Genomic DNA, 16,508 nt, shown 5'->3' with positions numbered 1-16,508 from the left:
GCTGGGTATCAGAACACAGGGGGCATTGGATGACCTGCTGGGTATCAGAACACAGGGGGCATTGGATGACCTGCTGGGTATCAGAGCACAGGGGGCATTGGATGACCTGCTGGGTATCAGAACACAGGGGGGCATTGCATTGGATGACCTGCTGGGTATCAGAACACAGGGGGCATTGGATGACCTGCTGGGTATCAGAACACAGGGGGCATTGGATGACCTGCTGGGTATCAGAACACAGGGGGCATTGGATGACCTGCTGGGTATCAGAACACAGGGGGCATTGGATGACCTGCTGGGTATCAGAACACAGGGGGCATTGGATGACCTGCTGGGTATCAGAACACAGGGGGCATTGGATGACCTGCTGGGTATCAGAACACAGGGGGCATTGGATGACCTGCTGGGTATCAGAACACAGGGGGCATTGGATGACCTGCTGGGTATCAGAACACAGGGGGCATTGGATGACCTGCTGGGTATCAGAACACAGGGGGCATTGGATGACCTGCTGGGTATCAGAACACAGGGGGCATTGGACGACCTGCTGGGTATCAGAACACAGGGGCATTGGATGACCTGCTGGGTATCAGAACACAGGGGGCATTGGATGACCTGCTGGGTATCAGAACACAGGGGGCATTGGATGACCTGCTGGGTATCAGAACACAGGGGGCATTGGATGACCTGCTGGGTATCAGAACACAGGGGGCATTGGACGACCTGCTGGGTATCAGAACACAGGGGGCATTGGATGACCTGCTGGGTATCAGAGCACAGGGGGCATTGGACGACCTGCTGGGTATCAGAACACAGGGGGCATTGGACGACCTGCTGGGTATCAGAACACAGGGGGCATTGGACGACCTGCTGGGTATCAGAACACAGGGGGCATTGGGGTATCAGACCTGCTGGGTATCAGAACACAGGGGGCATTGGACGACCTGCTGGGTATCAGAACACAGGGGGCATTGGACGACCTGCTGGGTATCAGAACACAGGGGGCATTGGATGACCTGCTGGGTATCAGAACACAGGGGGCATTGGATGACCTGCTGGGTATCAGAACACAGGGGGCATTGGACGACCTGCTGGGTATCAGAACACAGGGGGCATTGGACGACCTGCTGGGTATCAGAACACAGGGGGCATTGGACGACCTGCTGGGTATCAGAACACAGGGGGCATTGGACGACCTGCTGGGTATCAGAACACAGGGGGCATTGGACGACCTGCTGGGTATCAGAACACAGGGGGCATTGGATGACCTGCTGGGTATCAGAACACAGGGGGCATTGGCCGACCTGCTGGGTATCAGAACACAGGGGCATTGGATGACCTGCTGGGTATCAGAACACAGGGGGCATTGGACCTGACCTGCTGGGTATCAGAACACAGGGGGCATTGGATGACCTGCTGGGTATCAGAACACAGGGGGCATTGGATGACCTGCTGGGTATCAGAACACAGGGGGCATTGGATGACCTGCTGGGTATCAGAACACAGGGGGCATTGGATGACCTGCTGGGTATCAGAACACAGGGGCATTGGATGACCTGCTGGGTATCAGAACACAGGGGGCATTGGATGACCTGCTGGGTATCAGAACACAGGGGGCATTGGACCTGCTGGGTATCAGAACTGCTGGGTATCAGAACACAGGGGCATTGGACGACCTGCTGGGTATCAGAACACAGGGGGCATTGGATGACCTGCTGGGTATCAGAACACAGGGGGCATTGGATGACCTGCTGGGTATCAGAACACAGGGGGCATTGGACCTGACCTGCTGGGTATCAGAACACAGGGGGCATTGGATGACCTGCTGGGTATCAGAACACAGGGGGCATTGGACGACCTGCTGGGTATCAGAACACAGGGGGCATTGGATGACCTGCTGGGTATGCTGGGTATCAGAACACAGGGGGCATTGGATGACCTGCTGGGTATCAGAACACAGGGGGCATTGGATGACCTGCTGGGTATCAGAACACAGGGGGCATTGGATGACCTGCTGGGTATCAGAACACAGGGGGCATTGGACGACCTGCTGGGTATCAGAACACAGGGGGCATTGGGGTACAGACCTGCTGGGTATCAGAACACAGGGGGCATTGGACGACCTGCTGGGTATCAGAACACAGGGGGCATTGGACGACCTGCTGGGTATCAGAACACAGGGGCATTGGGGTATCAGAACCTGCTGGGGTATCAGAACACAGGGGGCATTGGACGACCTGCTGGGTATCAGAACACAGGGGGCATTGGATGACCTGCTGGGTATCAGAACACAGGGGGCATTGGACGACCTGCTGGGTATCAGAACACAGCATCTCATTGGACGACCTGCTGGGTATCAGAACACAGGGGGCATTGGGTATCAGAACCTGCTGGGTATCAGAACACAGGGGGCATTGGACGACCTGCTGGGTATCAGAACACAGGGGACCTGCATTGGAACACAGCACCTGCTGGGTATCAGAACACAGGGGGCATTGGATGACCTGCTGGGTATCAGAACACAGGGGGCATTGGATGACCTGCTGGGTATCAGAACACAGGGGGCATTGGACGACCTGCTGGGTATCAGAACACAGGGGGCATTGGATGACCTGCTGGGTATCAGAACACAGGGGCATTGGATGACCTGCTGGGTATCAGAACACAGGGGGCATTGGATGACCTGCTGGGTATCAGAACACAGGGGGCATTGGACGACCTGCTGGGTATCAGAACACAGGGGCATTGGATGACCTGCTGGGTATCAGAACACAGCATCTCATTGGAGCACAGGGGGCACCTGCTGGGTATCAGAACACAGGGGGCATTGGATGACCTGCTGGGTATCAGAGCACAGGGGGCATTGGCCGACCTGCTGGGTATCAGAACACAGGGGGCATTGGACGACCTGCTGGGTATCAGAACACAGGGGGCATTGGATGACCTGCTGGGTATCAGAGCACAGGGGCATTGGATGACCTGCTGGGTATCCTGCTGGGTATCAGAACACAGGGGGCATTGGATGACCTGCTGGGTATCAGAACACAGGGGGCATTGGATGACCTGCTGGGTATCAGAACACAGCATCTCATTGGACGACCTGCTGGGTATCAGAGAAGTAGGTTTCAGGGAATCTCAAACGGATGCCTCATCCACATTTTTCTTTGGTTTAGTGAAAAATAATGGACAAAGAATAATTATTAATTGCCTCAAGTCGGCTGTTGGACAGGAGCCCAAGTGGAATTAGAAAGAGGTCAGTAGAGTTCTATACTGAGTTCTACAAGTGGAATTAGAAAGAGGACAGTAGAGTTCTATACTGAGTTCTACAAGTGGAATTAGAAAGAGGACCTTAGAGTTCTATACTGAGTTCTACCAGTGGAATTAGAAAGAGGACAGTAGAGTTCTATACTGAGTTCTACCAGTGTGAGTATAAAGAGGACAGTAGAGTTCTATACTGAGTTCTACCAGTGTGAGTATAAAGAGGACAGTAGAGTTCTATACTGAGCTCTACCAGTGTGAGTATAAAGAGGACAGTAGAGTTCTATACTGAGTTCTACCAGTGGAATTAGAAAGAGGACAGTAGAGTTCTATGCTGAGTTCTACCAGTGTGAGTATAAAGAGGACAGTAGAGTTCTATACTGAGCTCTACCAGTGTGAGTATAAAGAGGACAGTAGAGTTCTATACGGAGTTCTACCAGTGGAATTAGACAGTAGAGTTCTATACGGAGCTCTACCAGTGTGAGTATAAAGAGGACAGTAGAGTTCTATACTGAGCTCTACCAGTGTGAGTATAAAGAGGACAGTAGAGTTCTATACTGAGCTCTACCAGTGTGAGTATAACGAGGATAGAACAGTGACACAGCAGTTCCTTGATGGGCTCCCACAGGTGGCTGCAGGAGCTCCGGTTGAACTAGATCAACTGTTGTCTTTACAGGAGCTACACACTGTATTAAAAGAAGGGCGCCGGGCATTTTTTATTTTATTTTTTATTTACCTTTATTTAACCAGGCAAGTCATTTAAGAACACATTCTTATTTTCAATGACGTCCTGGGAACAGTGGGTTAACTGCCTGTTCAGGGGCAGAACGACAGATTTGTACCTTGTCAGCTCGGGGTTTGAACTCACAACCTTCCGCTCTAACCACTAGGCTACGCTGCCGCCCCCAAGCGAGGGGGCGACAAGCAGGGCTTCCTGTTGACTTTTTTAAAAGTCATTTTGGCCGATGTTGGGAGAGGATTGGCTAGCAGTAGTTAACGATAGTTTGACCCGAGGGTTACTACCGCTAAGCTGCAGAAGGGGCTGTCCTCACCTTACTGCCAAAAAAGGGTGACCCTATGGAGGTGAAGAACTGGAGGCCGGTGGCCTTAATGTGCACTGATTTATAAGATCCCGTCCAAGGCTTTGTCCAACAGGCTGAGGGATGTGATGGGGCAAATCTTACAGACCAGTCCTACTGTGTTCCCAGCATGCAGATAGGGGATAACATTTCACATCATACAGACCAGTCCTACTGTGTTCCCAGCAGGCAGATAGTGGATAACATTTCACATCATACAGACCAGTCCTACTGTGTTCCCAGCAGGCAGATAGTGGATAACATTTCACATCATACAGACCAGTCCTACTGTGTTCCCAGCAGGCAGATAGTGGATAACATTTCACATCATACAGACCAGTCCTACTGTGTTCCCAGCAGGCAGATAGTGGATAACATTTCACATCATACAGACCAGTCCTACTGTGTTCCCAGCAGGCAGATAGGGGATAACATTTCACATCATACAGACCAGTCCTACTGTGTTCCCAGCAGGCAGATAGTGGATAACATTTCACATCATACAGACCAGTCCTACTGTGTTCCCAGCAGGCATATAGGGAATAACATTACACATCATACAGACCCGTCCTACTGTGTTCCCAGCAGGCAGATGGTAGATAACATTTCACATCATACAGACCAGTCCTACTGTGTTCCCAGCAGGCAGATAGTGGATAACATTTCACATCATACAGACCAGTCCTACTGTGTTCCCAGCAGGCAGATAGGGGATAACATTTCACATCATACAGACCAGTCCTACTGTGTTCCCAGCAGGCAGATAGTGGATAACATTTCACATCATACAGACCAGTCCTACTGTGTTCCCAGCAGGCAGATAGGGGATAACATTTCACATCATACAGACCAGTCCTACTGTGTTCCCAGCAGGCAGATAGTGGATAACATTTCACATCATACAGACCAGTCCTACTGTGTTCCCAGCAGGCAGATAGGGGATAACATTTCACATCATACAGACCAGTCCTACTGTGTTCCCAGCAGGCAGATGGGTGATAACATTTCACATCATACAGACCAGTCCTACTGTGTTCCCAGCAGGCAGATGGGGGATAACATTTCACATCATACAGACCAGTCCTACTGTGTTCCCAGCAGGCAGATGGGGGATAACATTTCACATCATACAGACCAGTCCTACTGTGTTCCCAGCAGGCAGATGGGGGATAACATTTCACATCATACAGACCAGTCCTACTGTGTTCCCAGCAGGCAGATGGGTGATAACATTTCACATCATACAGACCAGTCCTACTGTGTTCCCAGCAGGCAGATGGGGGATAACATTTCACATCATACAGACCAGTCCTACTGTGTTCCCGGCCTGATTCAGAATTTTTTTGTGATGTCTTTATGGCTATTGGGTTGAATTCTGGTCTAATTTCAATTGATCAGGAAAAGGCATTTTGACCTAGGGGTGAACATCAATACTCATTGGGCCACTTGGGAGGCTTTTGCTTTCAACTCTGGGTTTACTGCCATGATCTGGGTGATACATGGTGACATTGAAAGTGTATTGAAAGTTAACGGTGGCTCGAGTGCTCCTTTTAAAGTGCGTAGAGGAACTAGACAGGGGTGTTCGTTGTCGGGAAGTGTGTAGAGGAACTAGACAGGGGTGTTCGTTGTCGGGAAGTGTGTAGAGGAACTAGACAGGGGTGTTCGTTGTCGGGAAGTGTGTAGAGGAACTAGACAGGGGTGTTCGTTGTTGGGAAGTGTGTAGAGGAACTAGACAGGGGTGTTCGTTGTCGGGAAGTGTGTAGAGGAACTAGACAGGGGTGTTCGTTGTCGGGAAGTGTGTAGAGGAACTAGACAGGGGTGTTCGTTGTTGGGAAGTGTGTAGAGGAACTAGACAGGGGTGTTCGTTGTCGGGAAGTGTGTAGAGGAACTAGACAGGGGTGTTCATTGTCAGGAATGGTATATGCCATTCACTATAGAGCCACTACTAAATAGCATTAGATGTTTCATTGAAAGGGTGTACCTTTTCAGAGGATACTCCTCCTATTCGTCTCTCAGCATATGCTGATGATGTAGTTAGTGGAAATCAAGCAGAGGTGGATATTTTGAGTCTCGTGATTGATCGGTTCAAGGGAATATCCTCTCAAAGGTAAACAAAATGGTGCTTTACATATTGGGAAATGGCTTGGAGGGATCATGGCTTTGCCAGGGGGGTTATAATGGTGTAAGGGAGGTTTGTAGTATCTTGGGAGTGTACCTAGGGGATGAGAGGACAATAGGGGGAAATAATTGTAATGGGGTTGTAATGGTGGAGTTACGTCGAATGTCCTATAGGGGGCGCCCTATTATTGTTAATAATGTGGTTGCCTCTGCACTGTGGCATCGGTTGTCATGTTAAGATCCACCATCTGGCCTTCTGGCAGAGATACAGGAAATTATTGTAGATTTATTTGGGGATAAATATCATTGGGTTACACAAAGTGTTTTGTATTTGTCAGAAGAGGGGGGGGGGGACAAGGTCTTGTACATGTTGCTAGTAGGGCTGCTGCTTTCTGGTTTCAGTTTATTCAAATGTTCCTTTATGGACCAGAACATGGTGTGGTGTGGAGAGGGGTGGCAGGTCTGGTATTACAGCAGGTCTGGTATTACAACATGTGGTGTGGAGAGGGGTGGCAGGTCTGGTATTACAGCAGGTCTGGTATTACAACATGTGGTGTGGAGAGGGGTGGCAGGTCTGGTATTACAGCAGGATTTCTAGGGATGGAGAACCTCTGTTTTACAGAGGCCTTCTTAGTGTCGTCTGGACACCTTCATTATACTCCAAACCCTAAGGCTGAGTCAGTGCTGCTGGAGGAACCTCTGGTGTATTGGGGCAAGACTGGATGTGACAACAGAAGCTGTTCCACATTTCTCCAACATGCTACCGAAGGGCAAAATCATCACCCTAAGGAGTTAATGGACATGGCTGGGCCCACATTAATGGATGGAGGACGGGTGGCTGAACATTTTGGGGGTGAGGTCGGAAAGGACTGTAGGACAACTGCTGGGAAGTAGCAGGAAGGCTCTGTCAGTAGAAGAGGGGATTATTATTAGAGATACTACAAAAAGTCACCAGGTGAAGACTCCCCATTTCCAACACTAAGGATTACACCCAATACCCCAGAGTCAGACAGAAAGGTGTTAGTACTGGATTTGGGGGCAGGTTTGGATGAGGTGAATGGCAAGGAGTTATATAGGGAGGGTGTTGAGGTGTTAAATAAAGATACTTTGAAAAGACACTCCTTGGAGGGTAAAACTGGGCCTTGGTGACAAGGTAAAGCCAGCATTGAGAACACTGTACAGGGGACTGGTGATATGTAATGGAGGGTGTTGATGACAAGGTAAAGCCAGCATGGAGAACACTGTACAGGGGACTGGTGATATGTAATGGAGGGTGTTGATGACAAGGTAAAGCCAGCATGGAGAACACTGTACAGGGGACTGGTGATATGTAATGGAGGGTGTTGATGACAAGGTAAAGCCAGCATGGAGAACACTGTACAGGGGACTGGTGATATGTAATGGAGGGTGTTGATGACAAGGTAAAGCCAGCATGGAGAACACTGTACAGGGGACTGGTGATATGTAATGGAGGGTGTTGATGACAAGGTAAAGCCAGCATGGAGAACACTGTACAGGGGACTGGTGATATGTAATGGAGGGTGTTGATGACAAGGTAAAGCCAGCATGGAGAACACTGTACAGGCCACTGTTACTAAAGGGGACTGGTGATATGTAATGGAGGGTGTTGATGACAAGGTAAAGCCAGCATGGAGAACACTGTACAGGGGACTGGTGATATGTAATGGAGGGTGTTGGTGACAAGGTAAAGCCAGCATGGTGAACACTGTACAGGCCACTGTTACTAAAGGGGACTGGTGATATGTAATGGAGGGTGTTGATGACAAGGTAAAGCCAGCATGGAGAACACTGTACAGGCCACTGTTACTAAAGGGGACTGGTGATATGTAATGGAGGGTGATGATGACAAGGTAAAGCCAGCATGGAGAACACTGTACAGGGGACTGGTGATATGTAATGGAGGGTGTTGGTGACAAGGTAAAGCCAGCATGGAGAACACTGTACAGGGGACTGGTGATATGTAATGGAGGGTGTTGATGACAAGGTAAAGCCAGCATGGAGAACACCGTACAGGGGACTGGTGATATGTAATGGAGGGTGTTGATGACAAGGTAAAGCCAGCATGGAGAACACTGTACAGGGACTGGTGATATGTAATGGGGGTGTTGATGACAAGGTAAAGCCAGCATGGAGAACACTGTACAGGGTGATATGTAATGGGGGTGTTGATGACAAGGTAAAGCCAGCATGGAGAACACTGTACAGGGACTGGTGATATGTAATGGAGGGTGTTGATGACAAGGTAAAGCCAGCATGGAGAACACTGTACAGGGGACTGGTGATATGTAATGGAGGGTGTTGGTGACAAGGTAAAGCCAGCATGGAGAACACTGTACAGGGGACTGGTGATATGTAATGGAGGGTGTTGATGACAAGGTAAAGCCAGCATGGAGAACACTGTACAGGGGACTGGTGATATGTAATGGAGGGTGTTGATGACAAGGTAAAGCCAGCATGGAGAACACTGTACAGGGTGATATGTAATGGGGGGTGTTGATGACAAGGTAAAGCCAGCATGGAGAACACTGTACAGGGGACTGGTGATATGTAATGGAGGGTGTTGATGACAAGGTAAAGCCAGCATGGAGAACACTGTACAGGGGACTGGTGATATGTAATGGAGGGTGTTGGTGACAAGGTAAAGCCAGCATGGAGAACACTGTACAGGGGACTGGTGATATGTAATGGAGGGTGTTGATGACAAGGTAAAGCCAGCATGGAGAACACTGTACAGGGGACTGGTGATATGTAATGGGGGGTGTTGATGACAAGGTAAAGCCAGCATGGAGAACACTGTACAGGGTGATATGTAATGGGGGGTGTTGATGACAAGGTAAAGCCAGCATGGAGAACACTGTACAGGGGACTGGTGATATGTAATGGAGGGTGTTGATGACAAGGTAAAGCCAGCATGGAGAACACTGTACAGGGGACTGGTGATATGTAATGGAGGGTGTTGATGACAAGGTAAAGCCAGCATGGAGAACACTGTACAGGGGACTGGTGATATGTAATGGAGGGTGTTGATGACAAGGTAAAGCCAGCATGGAGAACACTGTACAGGGGACTGGTGATATGTAATGGAGGGTGTTGATGACAAGGTAAAGCCAGCATGGAGAACACTGTACAGGGGACTGGTGATATGTAATGGGGGTGTTGATGACAAGGTAAAGCCAGCATGGAGAACACTGTACAGGGGACTGGTGATATGTAATGGAGGGTGTTGATGACAAGGTAAAGCCAGCATGGAGAACACTGTACAGGGGACTGGTGATATGTAATGGAGGGTGTTGATGACAAGGTAAAGCCAGCATGGAGAACACTGTACAGGGGACTGGTGATATGTAATGGAGGGTGTTGATGACAAGGTAAAGCCAGCATGGAGAACACTGTACAGGGGACTGGTGATATGTAATGGAGGGTGTTGATGACAAGGTAAAGCCAGCATGGAGAACACTGTACAGGGGACTGGTGATATGTAATGGAGGGTGTTGGTGACAAGGTAAAGCCAGCATGGAGAACACTGTACAGGCCACTGTTACTAAAGGGGACTGGTGATATGTAATGGAGGGTGTTGATGACAAGGTAAAGCCAGCATGGAGAACACTGTACAGGCCACTGTTACTAAAGGGGACTGGTGATATGTAATGGAGGGTGTTGATGACAAGGTAAAGCCAGCATGGAGAACACTGTACAGGGGACTGGTGATATGTAATGGAGGGTGTTGATGACAAGGTAAAGCCAGCATGGAGAACACTGTACAGGGGACTGGTGATATGTAATGGAGGGTGTTGATGACAAGGTAAAGCCAGCATGGAGAACACTGTACAGGGGACTGGTGATATGTAATGGAGGGTGTTGATGACAAGGTAAAGCCAGCATGGAGAACACTGTACAGGCCACCGTTACTAAAGGGGACTGGTGATATGTAATGGAGGGTGTTGATGACAAGGTAAAGCCAGCATGGAGAACACTGTACAGGGGACTGGTGATATGTAATGGAGGGTGTTGATGACAAGGTAAAGCCAGCATGGAGAACACTGTACAGGCCACTGTTACTAAAGGGGACTGGTGATATGTAATGGAGGGTGTTGATGACAAGGTAAAGCCAGCATGGAGAACACTGCAGGCCACTGTTACTAAAGGGGACTGGTGATATGTAATGGAGGGTGATGATGACAAGGTAAAGCCAGCATGGAGAACACTGTACAGGGACTGGTGATATGTAATGGAGGGTGTTGATGACAAGGTAAAGCCAGCATGGAGAACACTGTACAGGGGACTGGTGATATGTAATGGGGGTGTTGATGACAAGGTAAAGCCAGCATGGAGAACACTGTACAGGGTGATATGTAATGGGGGGTGTTGATGACAAGGTAAAGCCAGCATGGAGAACACTGTACAGGGGACTGGTGATATGTAATGGAGGGTGTTGATGACAAGGTAAAGCCAGCATGGAGAACACTGTACAGGGGACTGGTGATATGTAATGGAGGGTGTTGGTGACAAGGTAAAGCCAGCATGGAGAACACTGTACAGGGGACTGGTGATATGTAATGGAGGGTGTTGATGACAAGGTAAAGCCAGCATGGAGAACACTGTACAGGGGACTGGTGATATGTAATGGAGGGTGTTGATGACAAGGTAAAGCCAGCATGGAGAACACTGTACAGGGGACTGGTGATATGTAATGGAGGGTGATGATGACAAGGTAAAGCCAGCATGGAGAACACTGTACAGGGGACTGGTGATATGTAATGGAGGGTGTTGATGACAAGGTAAAGCCAGCATGGAGAACACTGTACAGGGGACTGGTGATATGTAATGGAGGGTGTTGATGACAAGGTAAAGCCAGCATGGAGAACACTGTACAGGGGACTGGTGATATGTAATGGAGGGTGTTGATGACAAGGTAAAGCCAGCATGGAGAACACCGTACAGGGGACTGGTGATATGTAATGGAGGGTGTTGATGACAAGGTAAAGCCAGCATGGAGAACACTGTACAGGGGACTGGTGATATGTAATGGAGGGTGTTGATGACAAGGTAAAGCCAGCATGGAGAACACTGTACAGGGGACTGGTGATATGTAATGGAGGGTGTTGATGACAAGGTAAAGCCAGCATGGAGAACACTGTACAGGGGACTGGTGATATGTAATGGAGGGTGTTGATGACAAGGTAAAGCCAGCATGGAGAACACTGTACAGGGGACTGGTGATATGTAATGGGGGTGTTGATGACAAGGTAAAGCCAGCATGGAGAACACTGTACAGGGGACTGGTGATATGTAATGGAGGGTGTTGATGACAAGGTAAAGCCAGCATGGAGAACACTGTACAGGGGACTGGTGATATGTAATGGAGGGTGTTGATGACAAGGTAAAGCCAGCATGGAGAACACTGTACAGGGGACTGGTGATATGTAATGGAGGGTGATGATGACAAGGTAAAGCCAGCATGGAGAACACTGTACAGGGACTGGTGATATGTAATGGAGGGTGTTGATGACAAGGTAAAGCCAGCATGGAGAACACTGTACAGGGGACTGGTGATATGTAATGGAGGGTGTTGATGACAAGGTAAAGCCAGCATGGAGAACACTGTACAGGGGACTGGTGATATGTAATGGAGGGTGTTGATGACAAGGTAAAGCCAGCATGGAGAACACCGTACAGGGTGATATGTAATGGGGGTGTTGATGACAAGGTAAAGCCAGCATGGAGAACACCGTACAGGGACTGGTGATATGTAATGGAGGGTGTTGATGACAAGGTAAAGCCAGCATGGAGAACACTGTACAGGGGACTGGTGATATGTAATGGAGGGTGTTGATGACAAGGTAAAGCCAGCATGGAGAACACTGTACAGGGTGATATGTAATGGGGGTGTTGATGACAAGGTAAAGCCAGCATGGAGAACACTGTACAGGGGACTGGTGATATGTAATGGGGGTGTTGATGACAAGGTAAAGCCAGCATGGAGAACACTGTACAGGGTGATATGTAATGGAGGGTGTTGATGACAAGGTAAAGCCAGCATGGAGAACACCGTACAGGGTGATATGTAATGGAGGGTGTTGATGACAAGGTAAAGCCAGCATGGAGAACACTGTACAGGGGACTGGTGATATGTAATGGAGGGTGTTGATGACAAGGTAAAGCCAGCATGGAGAACACTGTACAGGGGACTGGTGATATGTAATGGAGGGTGTTGATGACAAGGTAAAGCCAGCATGGAGAACACTGTACAGGCCACTGTTACTAAAGGGGACTGGTGATATGTAATGGAGGGTGTTGATGACAAGGTAAAGCCAGCATGGAGAACACTGTACAGGGGACTGGTGATATGTAATGGAGGGTGTTGGTGACAAGGTAAAGCCAGCATGGAGAACACTGTACAGGCCACTGTTACTAAAGGGGACTGGTGATATGTAATGGAGGGTGTTGATGACAAGGTAAAGCCAGCATGGAGAACACTGTACAGGCCACTGTTACTAAAGGGGACTGGTGATATGTAATGGAGGGTGTTGATGACAAGGTAAAGCCAGCATGGAGAACACTGTACAGGGGACTGGTGATATGTAATGGAGGGTGTTGATGACAAGGTAAAGCCAGCATGGAGAACACTGTACAGGGGACTGGTGATATGTAATGGGGGGTGTTGATGACAAGGTAAAGCCAGCATGGAGAACACTGTACAGGGTGATATGTAATGGGGGGTGTTGATGACAAGGTAAAGCCAGCATGGAGAACACTGTACAGGGGACTGGTGATATGTAATGGAGGGTGTTGATGACAAGGTAAAGCCAGCATGGAGAACACTGTACAGGGGACTGGTGATATGTAATGGAGGGTGTTGGTGACAAGGTAAAGCCAGCATGGAGAACACTGTACAGGGGACTGGTGATATGTAATGGAGGGTGTTGATGACAAGGTAAAGCCAGCATGGAGAACACTGTACAGGGGACTGGTGATATGTAATGGAGGGTGTTGATGACAAGGTAAAGCCAGCATGGAGAACACTGTACAGGGGACTGGTGATATGTAATGGAGGGTGATGATGACAAGGTAAAGCCAGCATGGAGAACACTGTACAGGGGACTGGTGATATGTAATGGAGGGTGTTGATGACAAGGTAAAGCCAGCATGGAGAACACTGTACAGGGGACTGGTGATATGTAATGGAGGGTGTTGATGACAAGGTAAAGCCAGCATGGAGAACACTGTACAGGGGACTGGTGATATGTAATGGAGGGTGTTGATGACAAGGTAAAGCCAGCATGGAGAACACTGTACAGGGGACTGGTGATATGTAATGGGGGGTGTTGATGACAAGGTAAAGCCAGCATGGAGAACACCGTACAGAGGACTGGTGATATGTAATGGAGGGTGTTGATGACAAGGTAAAGCCAGCATGGAGAACACTGTACAGGGGACTGGTGATATGTAATGGAGGGTGTTGATGACAAGGTAAAGCCAGCATGGAGAACACCGTACAGGGGACTGGTGATATGTAATGGAGGGTGTTGATGACAAGGTAAAGCCAGCATGGAGAACACTGTACAGGGGACTGGTGATATGTAATGGAGGGTGTTGATGACAAGGTAAAGCCAGCATGGAGAACACTGTACAGGGGACTGGTGATATGTAATGGAGGGTGTTGATGACAAGGTAAAGCCAGCATGGAGAACACTGTACAGGGGACTGGTGATATGTAATGGAGGGTGTTGATGACAAGGTAAAGCCAGCATGGAGAACACTGTACAGGGGACTGGTGATATGTAATGGGGGGTGTTGATGACAAGGTAAAGCCAGCATGGAGAACACTGTACAGGGGACTGGTGATATGTAATGGAGGGTGTTGATGACAAGGTAAAGCCAGCATGGAGAACACTGTACAGGGGACTGGTGATATGTAATGGAGGGTGTTGATGACAAGGTAAAGCCAGCATGGAGAACACTGTACAGGGGACTGGTGATATGTAATGGAGGGTGATGATGACAAGGTAAAGCCAGCATGGAGAACACTGTACAGGGGACTGGTGATATGTAATGGAGGGTGTTGATGACAAGGTAAAGCCAGCATGGAGAACACTGTACAGGGGACTGGTGATATGTAATGGAGGGTGTTGATGACAAGGTAAAGCCAGCATGGAGAACACTGTACAGGGGACTGGTGATATGTAATGGAGGGTGTTGATGACAAGGTAAAGCCAGCATGGAGAACACCGTACAGGGTGATATGTAATGGGGGGTGTTGATGACAAGGTAAAGCCAGCATGGAGAACACCGTACAGGGGACTGGTGATATGTAATGGAGGGTGTTGATGACAAGGTAAAGCCAGCATGGAGAACACTGTACAGGGGACTGGTGATATGTAATGGAGGGTGTTGATGACAAGGTAAAGCCAGCATGGAGAACACTGTACAGGGTGATATGTAATGGGGGGTGTTGATGACAAGGTAAAGCCAGCATGGAGAACACTGTACAGGGGACTGGTGATATGTAATGGAGGGTGTTGATGACAAGGTAAAGCCAGCATGGAGAACACCGTACAGGGTGATATGTAATGGAGGGTGTTGATGACAAGGTAAAGCCAGCATGGAGAACACTGTACAGGGGACTGGTGATATGTAATGGAGGGTGTTGATGACAAGGTAAAGCCAGCATGGAGAACACTGTACAGGGTGATATGTAATGGAGGGTGTTGATGACAAGGTAAAGCCAGCATGGAGAACACTGTACAGGGTGATATGTAATGGAGGGTGTTGATGACAAGGTAAAGCCAGCATGGAGAACACTGTACAGGGTGATATGTAATGGGGGGTGTTGATGACAAGGTAAAGCCAGCATGGAGAACACTGTACAGGGTGATATGTAATGGAGGGTGTTGATGACAAGGTAAAGCCAGCATGGAGAACACTGTACAGGGGACTGGTGATATGTAATGGAGGGTGTTGATGACAAGGTAAAGCCAGCATGGAGAACACCGTACAGGGGACTGGTGATATGTAATGGAGGGTGTTGATGACAAGGTAAAGCCAGCATGGAGAACACTGTACAGGGGACTGGTGATATGTAATGGAGGGTGTTGATGACAAGGTAAAGCCAGCATGGAGAACACTGTACAGGGGACTGGTGATATGTAATGGAGGGTGTTGATGACAAGGTAAAGCCAGCATGGAGAACACTGTACAGGGGACTGGTGATATGTAATGGAGGGTGTTGATGACAAGGTAAAGCCAGCATGGAGAACACTGTACAGGGTGATATGTAATGGAGGGTGTTGATGACAAGGTAAAGCCAGCATGGAGAACACTGTACAGGGGACTGGTGATATGTAATGGAGGGTGTTGATGACAAGGTAAAGCCAGCATGGAGAACACTGTACAGGGGACTGGTGATATGTAATGGAGGGTGTTGATGACAAGGTAAAGCCAGCATGGAGAACACTGTACAGGGGACTGGTGATATGTATGGCATCATTGCGGTTAATGCTTTTGTTTATGTCATTAATTCAGAATCAAATCCAATTTTTTGGGTCAAATACACATGGTTAGCAGATGTTATTGGTCACATGGTTAGCAGATGTTATTGGTCACATGGTTAGCAGATGTTATTGGTCACATGGTTAGCAGATGTTATTGGTCACATGGTTAGCAGATGTTATTGGTCACATACACATGGTTAGCAGATGTTATTGGTCACATGGTTAGCAGATGTTATTGGTCACATACACATGGTTAGCAGATGTTATTGGTCACATACACATGGTTAGCAGATGTTATTGGTCACATGGTTAGCAGATGTTATTGGTCACATGGTTAGCAGATGTTATTGGTCACATGGTTAGCAGATGTTATTGGTCACGTGGTTAGCAGATGTTATTGGTCACGTGGTTAGCAGATGTTATTGGTCACGTGGTTAGCAGATGTTATTGGTCACGTGGTTAGCAGATGTTATTGGTCACGTGGTTAGCAGATGTTATTGGTCACGTGGTTAGCAGATGTTATTGGTCACATGGTTAGCAG

At 48.6% G+C, this 16,508-nt stretch overlaps 1 protein-coding gene and 1 long non-coding RNA gene across 6 annotated transcripts in view; both read left to right on the top strand.

Moving 5' to 3' along the window:
* Positions 1–16,508, top strand: part of gbe1a (glucan (1,4-alpha-), branching enzyme 1a) — a 177,107-nt gene that overhangs the window by 73,036 nt on the left and 87,563 nt on the right. The window lies entirely within an intron of this gene.
* LOC127930586 (uncharacterized) lies at positions 8,950–14,883 on the top strand. 5 transcript variants are annotated; one of them, XR_008138276.1, is made up of 6 exons: positions 8,950–9,047; positions 9,182–9,248; positions 13,082–13,148; positions 13,210–13,812; positions 14,215–14,683; positions 14,745–14,883. It is a non-coding gene; the product is annotated as an uncharacterized LOC127930586 (long non-coding RNA). The 5 variants fall into 5 exon arrangements; XR_008138273.1 differs by lacking the exon at positions 8,950–9,047 and having other exon boundaries at positions 9,060–9,248; XR_008138275.1 differs by lacking the exons at positions 8,950–9,047; positions 13,082–13,148 and having other exon boundaries at positions 9,060–9,248.

Source organism: Oncorhynchus keta, chromosome 6 (assembly GCF_023373465.1).
Source record: "Oncorhynchus keta strain PuntledgeMale-10-30-2019 chromosome 6, Oket_V2, whole genome shotgun sequence".
In the NCBI taxonomy this organism is placed as follows: domain Eukaryota; kingdom Metazoa; phylum Chordata; class Actinopteri; order Salmoniformes; family Salmonidae; genus Oncorhynchus; species Oncorhynchus keta.
The sequence above is the reverse complement of the archived record's forward strand: the minus strand, read 5'-3'. Positions and strand labels throughout refer to the sequence as shown.